The sequence below is a fragment of the Rattus norvegicus genome, chromosome 2 (genome assembly GCF_036323735.1).
Source record: "Rattus norvegicus strain BN/NHsdMcwi chromosome 2, GRCr8, whole genome shotgun sequence".
Taxonomy (NCBI): Eukaryota; Metazoa; Chordata; class Mammalia; order Rodentia; family Muridae; genus Rattus; species Rattus norvegicus.
In genome coordinates, this window is record NC_086020.1 from 236,155,096 (window position 1) to 236,166,926 (window position 11,831).

General features: G+C 47.0%; 1 long non-coding RNA gene across 5 annotated transcripts in view; it reads left to right on the forward strand.

Moving 5' to 3' along the window:
- LOC102549483 (uncharacterized) overlaps positions 1 to 11,119 on the forward strand; it is a 15,164-nt gene extending 4,045 nt beyond the window's left edge. For 4 of the 5 annotated variants that reach the window (XR_010064485.1, XR_010064486.1, XR_010064484.1 and 1 more), the window contains one exon: positions 5,405 to 5,615. This is a non-coding gene — a long non-coding RNA (uncharacterized LOC102549483). Of the gene's footprint in view, positions 1 to 5,404; positions 5,616 to 10,937 lie in introns of those variants that run through there. The other variant, XR_005501380.2, reaches the window with a different exon arrangement.
- Positions 11,120 to 11,831: the final 712 nt, after the last annotated feature.

Below are 11,831 nucleotides of genomic sequence, written 5' to 3' on the forward strand. Positions count from 1 at the left end.
AGGCAGAGTCTATAATTTACTATCTAAACAGTTTTGAGACTTCATAAATACATCAGAACAACAATTAATCCAGACAGCAATTAATTGATTAAACAGACAGCAATTAATTCAGGGTAACGGACATAACTATAAGTCACCTCACTTAATCATAACTTTCCCAGGACTCTTCCTCCTCAGCTTGGCTGCTCACCCCCTCCCTCTTCCGCACTCGGTATTAATACAGGCACCACCTGACAGAGACTCATTCTGGACCACCCACCCCGTTCTATGAGAGCATCCGCTGTCCTGTGTGTCCGGTCAGAAGGAAAACCCAAAGCACCTCAAAAAGATAGGTCCCCTGACTGTCCAAGAGGATAAGCTCAGCTGTGCCCAGGCTGAACGCCAACAGGAGAAACACACGAATTACTGCCGGCTACTTTCAGCTTCCCTCAGGAAGCTGTGAAACCTCTCTCTGCTGGGAAGACCCACTTCCCTCTCTCCTTCTTCTGATGGCTGAGGCAACTGGCTCCCTACTGAAGTATACCCATGGTGTATACTAAAGCCAGCTACCTCCGAGCTCCTCAGGCCCCTGACAGGCAGCTCTAGAACCTTGAAGCTACTGGATTTCCTCTACAACATAAAAGATTCTTCCCTCAGCTCCTGGGAGAGGACCTTGCCAGTCTGCCTCTCCCTTCTCTTTGCCTGGAGAGGTAGCCGTGGCTGTTTTGGACATCCCTGAGGCCTCTGGACTCGTTATCTACAAAAAAAGGCTTCTCCCCCGTCACCCCACCCATGGGTCAGTCAGTCCCCAGTGGCCTCCCTGTGCCCTTGCTCTCATGGCACAGAAGTGCGGGTTTGCAACAGAGCAGGTTGTTTTCACACTCACAGAGACCTACCTGATTCTGGCTCCCCAGGGCTGGGATTAAGGCACGGTGCCACCACATCCTGCCAGTCCCTGCTCCAGCCTGCCTCTCCCTCTTCTCCTGAAGTTTCTTGACGAATGTTGCATTCTTTGTCTGGAGACCTGGTCTTACATCCTAATTGGGCAGTCGTGGGGCAAGTGGCCAAAATTTAATTTCAGTCCCATTAAGAATCCAGTTGAAAGTAGGACAAGGCCCCATCTTACTGGTGTTTTATAGCAACACAACTGGAAACAATGGGAGCTGCTCCTCCTTTTTGTTGATGTAGCGAATGGGCAAGGAACTTACTAGAGATCCTCAACTGGTCCCTAGGACAACACCAGGAGGCAGATGATATTTTATCCATTTTCTAAAGAAGCAACTGAAGTTTGGAGCAGTCCATCAGTAAGATGCCCATGAAAACTGAAGGGTAAATTAATTATATCCCTCCACGGTATGCATTTAGAACCAGTCAAGAGCCAGACATCAGCTGGTCTTGAAAGCTGGGTTGGAAAGTAAAATGAACAAAACCATGGTTCTACCTTTGTCCTCTGAGTTGAGTGGACCTGACTACATCTCTACCAGTCAGAGGCCCACAAACAGGGAAGACATGGTTCAGACCCACTGGCTACATGGGGTAGCATACAAGAGGGAAGCAAGGTGCAGGGGTATGTCTTAAATTGGGATAGCATTCCACTGTCTCACTGAAGTTCTGTCCTGCTTACAGCATCTACCTATGCGCCAGAGACAGAGGGGCAGGCCGAGAGACTTGGGTTCTGAAACGGTTGGCCAGGGAGACACAGGAGCTGCTGAGGTGTGAGGAAGGTCCAAACACTGCAGGAGGAACATGGGGTAGTTCACAGAGGTGCCATCGACTCTGAGGGGCTTCCATACAATCGGAAAGTTACCTGGAAGAGGAGAGTCACCATCAGGAGAATCTAGGTCTTTTCCTTGCTTTCATGTCTCAGAAGAAGGCTCGAGGGCCAGCCCACGATGTTCTTACTTCCTGCTTCTTGCCTTGGGGTTAGAATAGGGGTTTATGTTCACAGCACCTGAAGCATTTGTGAAATTGTGTCCAGGTTCAGAGATACATTTTTGAGGCAAAGTCTAACTAGTTAAACGGGGCTGGCCTTACACTCACTGATATCTGCCTGGCTTTGCCTTCCCAGTGCTTTGCATCCAGAGAACCTTTTTGTACAGGGAACAGCAAGCATTGATGTGAAGGGAAGCTGTAATAAACCCATCTCCCCATATTCCTTTTCTATGCCCTAAAAATCGTGATAAAGTTCATGACATAACTACACACATCAACAATCTCACAGTCTCCGAGGTCAGAAGACTGAAAAGGTTTCAATGGGCTAAAACCAAACCACATTAGAGCTCTGTCGCCCAGGAGAAGTGGTTCTGTTGCTTCTTTTCTAGCTTCTAGGGCTTGCTCAAACTCCTTGGCTCATGTTTCCCTCCCTTCATTTCTCATCTGGATGACAAGAAGCAACTTAAAGGATGAAGAGGTTTGAAGGACTTCAGTCCTGCATTGCAGCTCTCGGTAGGGAGGGCACCAAGTCGGGTTGGGGTGCGGTGGAAGTCTGCTTCCCGGTGACTTACTTTTGATTCCTCCCACTAGGTCCCACGCTCCTCCTCCTCCTCTTCCTCCTCCTCCCTCTTCTTCCTCCCTCTTCTTCCTTTGAAACAGGGTCTCTTGATGTAGCCCTGGCTGTCTTGGAACTCACTATGTAGACCAGGCTGGCTTTGAATCTACAGAGATCTGCCTGCGTCTGCTGCCAAGTGCTGGGATTAAAATCATGTGCCCTAGGTCCAAATTCTTAAGCTCTTAAAAGAGTGCCAACCACATGGGAGCAAATCAACACTTGAATCCAAAACCCAACACAGCTAATGCCCACTCCACATGATATCACCTGGGAACATTTTGTCTTTCCTTCCCTCTTTTTTAATATATATGTGCATGCACCTGCATGTGGAGACCTAAGGGACAGCCTTGGGTGTCTTGAGAACCTCCATCCACCTCCTCTGAGACGGGATCTCTCCTGGACCTGGAGCTCACCAATAGGACACACTGGCTGTTAACGAACCCAGGGATCCCGTCTCCACTTTCACCATGATTCATTTTGGGGTGATTCATTTGGCGATCAAACTCAGACTTTTCTGTTTGCAGAATGAGACATAACCTCATTTCTCACCCCTTCAAGACCCCTGTGGTGATACCATGTGAGTCAGGCTCATCTGGATCATCTAAGATACAATCACCATACTTTAGGGTGAGCTGCTAAGGAAATTAATCCCATTCACCATCTTTGTCTGTCCTAAGCAATGTCAGAGTATTCGCAGATTAGGTATTAGAGATTAGAGATTAGGTATGAAGTGTACATTTTGGGGATACAGTTACTCTGAACAGCACATTCCCTGCAAGGCAGCAAGCAAGCACCATTTGCTACACACATGCACACACACACGCATGCATACACACACACACACACACACACACACGTGTACACCCTCAATGTGCTCCCGGACCCCAAAATGGGACAACGGGCTTGCACATTTCTCTTGCCTTCTGTAGCTGTTGGATTTTTGTTTCCTTTCTCTATAGAAGGCTTTATACATACATGAGAGATCCCCTACCTACTGATTTTCCTCTTCTATTAACTTGGAAATATTTTATTTGGCCTCATTTGGAGCAGCATATAGTGTTGGGTTTAGAATCAGCCTTGAGCTTCGTTTCAACCAGGCAACAGCTGACAGACAGCGTGGTCCCCTCACCTCTCCACCACTCGCTCCCATAGCTGTGCTCAGGAGCCCCACCCCCACCCCACCCCACTCCTCCTTGCTCAGCAACAGCTGTAGTTCTCAGAACGGCTTCCTAGCACTGGAAGTGTTAACTGCCCGACGGAGATGATGGGAATAATTATTTTGTATTTTTAAAATCCCACAGTTATCGATCTTTATTATAGAAAACATATGTGCTCCTTCTGTAATAGACTGTTCCTGACTGGGTATATGTAAATCAAAATCTTTGTAAATTGAGTCATATTTTAAATGCACCAGGGGAGCTGGCTATTTAAAGGGATCCTGCTGCGAATCTTTTTGTCAAGCCAAGAGGCTGCTTGTGATGCTAATTTTCACCCTTAATTTGCCTGTTTGCTAGGTTCAGATTTTCATAAAGTCCCCAAATTCACAAGTCAAAGCAAAGCACATCTGGATGCTGGATTTCAAGGGTATCCTTCTTGGGAGAGCTTAAAAAGTTGTCAGGTGTATTGTCTCATTCATCTCCCCCAAAGCACTGGGGCAGTCACTATTATCCTCAAAGGAAGTATAGCTGTCTCCCACACCTCGCACGAGGGTCCCTGAAAGGAGGAGGCAGCTCAACCCGAGAGCTATTTATTTTCCAATTAACAATAGGTTCTGTCCCGGGAGCTCTCTTCAAAGCCCAGAATGTTCTTTTTTCGTTTGTTTGCTTTTGAACTTACTGTCCAGATAGAGAAACTGAGGAACCAAGACATTCAATGCTTCCGAGCACAATGTGTTTGGGGAGTGGGCACACATAGATGGTGGCTTTGAGGTTAGATGAGGAACTTGTCAGTTGATATGGCCCAACTGGCCCATTGCTGAGCTGGTCATGAGTGAAAAAGACACGATCCAACAGGTGTGTGGAACCTGCAACCACAGGTCACTGTGAGTGAGACCTAATTATGAACTTATTTGAAACATTGTTAAGATTTCTGGCCAGACATGGTGGCACATGCCTTTAGTCTTAGCACTTAGAAGACTAATACCTGAGTTTGACTCAAGTCAAACTGGCATATACAGCAACTTTCAGGACAGCCAGAACTACATAGAGATACCTATCTCAAATGACAGAACAACTGAAAAAACAAATCAAAACTTAAAAAAAAAGTGTACATTGTGTGTGTGTGTGTGTGTGTGTGTGTGTGTGTGTGTGTGTGTGTGTGTGTGTCCTGCTTTGTGTGTGGTAGGACTGGTGGTTCTGCTCACTTGTTTTGAGACAGGGTCTCACTATGTAGCCAAGGCTAACCTGGAAGGGAGATCTAGCCTCTCCCAAGTGTGGTTGAGTGGTTCTTGAGCATGAACCTTGTAGGTGATGACATCACGTCACAGTGTCAGAAGGTTTGACACCCTTGGTAGGGGAAACACGAGGAGACACCAGTACTATTAAGTTCTTCCGCTCACTTACAATTCTCTAAAAAACCTTAAAGACATGACGTCATTCGGTCCATATGTAGGGTCAAGTAGAGTTAGGTCCTGACCTTTCGTTGGAGAAGTAAACAAATGAGTGCTTTCCCAAAAGTGACTTGGCAGGTGAGGGACAGAACAGGGACGATGATCCCGGTCTGTCTCTTTCCATACTTGTGACATGTAAGAATTTGTAACGTGTGACATCCATCATGTGTGTGCTCAAATTTATTTTCCATTATGAACTATTTTCGAGCTCAAGTTTTCCAATTAGGGATGCTCAACCTATCTGTAAATGGCACTCTCTCCCCCAACAGAGAGAAAGCAAGCTTGTTGCTGTCCAAACAAAGCTGGAAGACCCCTGCCCCAGCATCTGGTGACTTGGAAGGAAGGCAGGCCCTGGCCAAGCCTACCTCCAACACTTCTTTCTCCCTCCGGACCAGCATGGCAGGCACAGAAGAAAGGGAGGTTGGTTTATGTCATCCCTGAGGTCATCACAGATGAATAAAGCATGAAGCTCAAATGTCACTCTTGCCTTTTAGAATGAAACTGTCCTTCAAGGCATCTGCCATCCTAGACTGACCTGAGCCACATGACAGAAAAGCGGGGCTAGCACATACTAGACCTACATGTGAGCAGGCTGATGTGTGTGCTCATCAAACTGCCTTCTAACTATGTGTTTAGATGGTAGACCAGCACTACTGTCAGCTTTGGTCACAGGAGCTGCTGTGTGTATGTGTTGTGTGTGTGTGTGTGTGTGTGTGTGTGTGTGTGCGCGCGCGCGCGCGCGCGTGTGCAACACACGTGCGCGCGCGTGTGCAACACACGTGCGCGACTATTTTTTTTTTTTTGGTTCTTTTTTTCGGAGCTGGGGACCGAACCCAGGGCCTTGCGCTTCCTAGGCAAGCGCTCTGCCACTGAGCTAAATTCCCAACCCCGCGTGCGCGACTATTGCTTCAGAGATCCATAACCTGCCAACACATTAGAACTGACTGTTGAGTGCACAGCCCTATATGGGATGCACAAAATGGACAGGGAAGTAGAAGCCAAGCCTTGTTGGGAAGAGGCACAGAATCAGCCACAGTCAGAAGAAAGGGTAATGAGGTGTGAACAGACTGCAAATGTGTGTGAAAATGTCATAAAGAAAGCAAATTATATAAAATTAATACATGGTGCAGAGATGGCTTAGAAATTGTTTGCCGTGCAGGCACAAGGACCTGGGCTCAAATTCCCAGAAGCCATGTTTAAAAAGTCCAAAAGCTGTGTTTGGTACTACACACACCCGTAATCCCTACACTGTTAGAAGGCGGGAACAGAAGGGTTGCTGGGGCTTGTTGGCCACTAAGTTAGCTCCAAGTCCAGTGAGAGGCTCTCTCTGTCTTGAGAGAATGAGGCAGATAGCGACAGAGTGGGATACAGGCATCCTCCTCTTGCCGCTGTGTGTATATCCCCAGACACACATGTTGAGCGCAACTTCCCAGATGCAGTCATTAGCTCATCCAGATGCAGCACCAAGGGTGCTCAGCTGCAGTATCACACAGAGATGCTGGAAGCTGAGAGACAGCATGAAGCAATAAGGAAACCTCTGGTCTCCTCTTACCCACCCCCTCACCACCCAGGTTTATAAATCTTTAAAGATTCAGCCTTAAAAGCAAGTAGGCCAAGCTGTTGAAAGAGAAGACTTGGAATGAGGTGTCTCTTTTCCTTCAGTTTCTAATTTTGGGCCTACAGCATCATTCTTGCATTTGTTAAAGACCTTGGGGCCCCTGGAAGAAAAGAAATTTAAGTATAAAAGCCACTATAATAGTACTGCTATTAGCAGAAGTGGGTTTGGCAGGAAGCCTTGGCCACCCAGACTCCAGAGGCCTAAGTGACTAAATGCGAGGCTCTGTGTGACTCAGAGGGATCAGCTCTGTTAGCCAGAGAGGAGCTGGGGAATCGCCATCAAACTCATAAAGATTTCTGGGGCACCATCCTTCCTACCCACTGGCTACTGTGCTACCCTTCCCTGCTCTAGGATGCTTGGACTCCCCAAAGACAGATGTGCCTGATTCCTGTACACTGTTAAGAGTCTTCTCTTCCTGCCCTCCTTGTGGAGTTTAGGTAGTGAGTCTCTCAGGACTTCTCTTTTGAAAGACTGTGGGCATATGATGAGAGACAGCATGTGAGCAGTAAACCTCACAGTGAGGAGGTAGACACCAAGGAGATCTTCTGGCCATAAGCACTCTGCTGGGTACCCACATTGAAGCTGGGCCCAGTCTACTTCACTCAGTGTCCACGTTCTCAGCACCTCTAAGCTCTAAGAGCAGCCTGGACATCTCCTGCCATCATGACTGCACGATAAAACTGGAGCATGGAGAGAATTCATAAACTGACCCTGGGGATCAAGGGCATGGACCTGCCCCCCTCACCCCCAGGTAACCAAGGGCATAGGGCCATTTCCAGCCCAGAATCTCAGTATCATGTGGCAAGAATAATGCTATCAAATTCTCGCCGGAGATTGATGTATGCAGTAAGGAACAGACAAGAAACACAATGGCCCCCATGGTCTACTCCTTGTTTCTTCCAGTTGAAGAACGCCTCTGAGGTACAGCCCCAGCTGGAGCCCATACAAGTGCCACAGCACCAGGCCCTGCATCTGTTGCTAAGCCTTGTGGGGTTGAGGCCAAAAAGACACATGGGAAGACTTTCAAAATGAACTGTCCCCTCTGCTATGACAGGTGCCAGAGCTTGCACGGCTCTGACTCTTCCTAGCAATGTGACTGAGAAAGTGTCTGGCCTTTCACGATCCTGTTTTCCTCACCTGTCAAATGCAGTGGAATGCATTTCTATCTTTCTCAGAAGATGGAGAGATTGAAGCAAGATGCTAAAGGCATAGATAGCGCTTGCTGTGAGAAGGGCTATACATGGTCAAATAGCTTTTCTCGCTCTTTTTTTCTAAGATGTACTTATTTTATGTATGTGAGTACACTGTAGCTGTCTTCAGACACCAGGAGAGGGCATCAGATCCCATTACAGAAGGTTGTGAGCCACCATGTGAACTCAGGACCTCTGGAAGAGCAGTCAATATTAACTGCTGAGCCATCTCTCCAGCCCAGCTTTTTTCTTTCAAGAATGTGCTTGGGAGACACACTGCCCAAGGCCTCTCTGATCTCTCCCGAGACTATGTGGAAGGCCGTCTGTTGAAGTGGGGATGGCTTAGAGTTACCTGGCCCATCCTTGAGGTAGGGACTAAACTTTAGGTTGTGGGCCTTCATTTAAAATAAAGACAAAACAAAACAAACATAACCAAGGCAGGTAAAATTTATGATAACCAAGTGAGTAACTGCCGTGTTAGCCATGCAGCTATTCTACTCCCTCGTGACCATAGGCTGAAATCGCTCACTACCAGCGAGCACAGCATCAAGTATTCCCAAGCAGCTATAGGTCCCATGCCATGTCATCTCAGAGCTCTATGGACATGGCGAAGGCCGGGCCACACACTCCTTAGCCATAAAGTTCATCAGGATCAAATATTAGGTACAGCAAGGAACATCAATCCATCCCATCCCAATCCCAAACCCGTCCACCACCAGGAAAGCACGGATCAACGTGCTTACAGCGGGTGGCTGATTCGGGTTCTCAGCTATGCACCCGGCCTTCCACAGACATTCCGGAAACTGGGAGCCATCCCAGCTCCTGGGAGCAGACGTATACATCCAGAAGAACAGACATTTTCCTTCTAACTGCTTGCTTTCTTCTTCCTCAACTAGTGTTTAAGAGAGCAAGAACCAAGAATGGAATATGGAAAATGGATGGCGGCCTAAACAGTAGTCCCATGTTGGAGACAAATAACACCGGGGCCAGACAGATCTTGGTTCAAGTCTTGGTTCAAGTGTTGCCATGAGCAGCCTTAGCTATCTAACCAGCCAGGTTAACCTTCTAGACTTCGAGTTTTTACATTGAATTGCTGTTTTGAACCAGCAGTTCTTGGACTTCATCCAGGGTCAGAGCTACCTGACTGGCTGGGACTTCTTATGTTTGGGCCCGGGCTCCTACGAGATGCCGATGTGGCCAGGAATAAAGGCTTGCACTCTCAAGGATTGACTATAACAAACAGGACAGAAATCACCTTCTGTCTAAGAGCAGTTGTAAAATAAGGACAGTGGCGTTCTCTTTTCATGAGACTATATTGCAAAGTACCCTGTGAGGTCATAAAGTTCTAGACCACCATCCTGGAGGAAACATTGGTGTTAATATAAATGCTAAGGGGCACGGTGCACAGTCTGTACTGCAGTGCTCAGCACCTAGCAGGGTTATTTTTAAAAAACAAAAACACAAAAGCCCACCGATAACTAAAAATAGCCTTTCGCTTTATGTTGGAGACGCCAGCCTTTGTCATCCATTACAACGAGAAATGGAAATTAAGTTATAACACATGAAACTCGTATTGCAATCGTGGGTGGCAGGGACCTCCTTCTTAGCTTCCCATCCAATTCACTATTCAAATCCTTTTACCACGGTCTGCTCCATTGCTAAACGCGGTACCAGCTGTGGATCTTGATAAGAGGAGAAAGCTGGGCTGTTTCCACTTTGCTCCTGGCAGTCCTCAGGCCTCCAACAGAACTTTCTTACAAAATGAATAGTGCTGGCTCCCAGAGAGACCAATCTAATCTCATCTCGTCCACTCAGAAGATCCATATCAAACGTTACAGACTGTCTGTCTGCAGGACCGCAGCAGAGAGGGCATCGGACTCCATCTGGGTTTGCGTCCGTTTCGATGCCCGTGCGTGTAGCCGTCAGTGTGGTAGAAGCGAAATACAACTGGCTGGCTTTTCCTGTCTGTGGTGGTCTTTGAAGAGCCTCACCAGGGATAGGACAGAAACAGATGAGGACAAGAGAGTTTAATATCCACAGCCTCCTCTAAACAGGCCCTGGATGGATCCAAAGCCCAAGTTCCACTGTTTATAGGTCCCATAATCTGGTCAGATTACCACAGTCTGCCTAGAGACCTAATTTACTAATCCTCTGGAGAATTCTAAATTAATTTAAAAGGGGGAAAATAAGTCTCTGGTTACTCTTGTTGGAATAACATGTGACGTATTCCCTCCCCGCCAGTTTCTGAAGGTTTGGCTTACTTCAAATAAAATTACAGGACAGGCTGGTTATTTTGAAGAAAAAAAAAAAAAAAAACGTAGCGCCCCTCGCCCCCACCACTAGTATTAAGAGGTTTGAAACATGGAACAGGAAAGATTATCTCAAACTCTGAAAATACACCTGACTTCTATGGCCCAATCTGGCTACACTATTAAGGGGGCCTACAGACTGAACACAATCTATACAAACTGTTATTGCCATACACACTTTGGATCCTAGAGATGCGACATGAAATACCCAGTTAGGTCATCTTATGTTTGTGGGATCAACATGTGATCCGTTAGGCACCAGGCTAATTTGTATATTGGCTCTATAAGGATTCTAGGGAGATTTGAACATTCCTTAGATTCCAAGTCCGAATATACATCTGGGTAACCGGGTGAGAGCATGGCTGAGTGTATTGTATCATCTGTTCCTTATTGTTTACTTTACCTTGGAGTTGAGATGAAAAATCCAAGAGGGTTTGGTGAACCAGGGAGTTTCTAAGCTTACTCGCAGGGAGCTGGGAGACCAACAATGGTACTAGCTCAAAGCCCAACCCAATCCGGGGGACCTTTCTAAGGCTGTACAGACGGGGCCTCCCTCCAGTTAACACTACCTCCCATGTATCCTACTATCGCCCAAGACCACGTACAGCTGGGGTGGAGAGAGGTAAGAGAGGCAGGCCAGACTCTCAGGTGAGGCTCTAATTACCCTCTCCTCATCCCCTCCAAGGAGTTATATTCAGTGATCCTGGGACTGCCTGCTGCTGTGCTGGAGGACCCAAGCATCTACATGGCAGCCTAAAACTATCTGTAAACTTCAGTTTTGGGGGAATCGGATGTTCTCTTCTGTGCATACACACTCACAAAAGAAAATTTGAAAACGAAAATAAAGAAATCTTATTATTCAACTCACAGAGCTCTACCCGCCTCTGCTTCCCAGGTTCTGGAATTATATGAGATTAAAGGTGCCACACTATCACACCAGACAGAATTAGTAAAGTTTGTTTCTTGGTTTTGTTTTTTTCTCAAGACAGGGGTTTCCCTATGTAGTCCTGGCTGTCCTGGAACTTAACTGTACAGACCAGAATGGCTTCAAACCCAGAGTTCACTATGCCTGTCTAAAGTTAATTCTCAAAAAAATAAATGAAACGCTAAATTTGTGGCAATCTCTCGTGGTGGCACTGCCGCTGTTTTCAAGACGTGACGGCCACGTGCTGTCCTGAAGCAGAGCTCCGAGTGCTAACCAGATTCACACAGCCCCTCCTCTTATCCCCAAAGCCTACCTCTATTTTGTTTCTTCCTCTTAGCTAACTGAATACCTAAGTATACTTCATACTTTCCAACTTGAAACGTCAACATCAATGACTTATAAATGCAAAGGCCACAGAAGTCAAAATGCACAAAACTCGTCAAAATTAACCTAGGAAAACTCCGCAAATGAGTGGGATGATGCAGGGCTGTCTGGTGACATTGCCTGAGCTCTCAGGTGACACCAAACACCAGGTCAGCTTAGCATCAAAGCAGCTGAAGGCAGCCTTACTCCTGGACACCGAGTCACCGTCCCTGTCCCTGCAGTGTTGACTGGACAGCTTTTGTTCTAGGTATCAGACTGGAGCACCTCAGC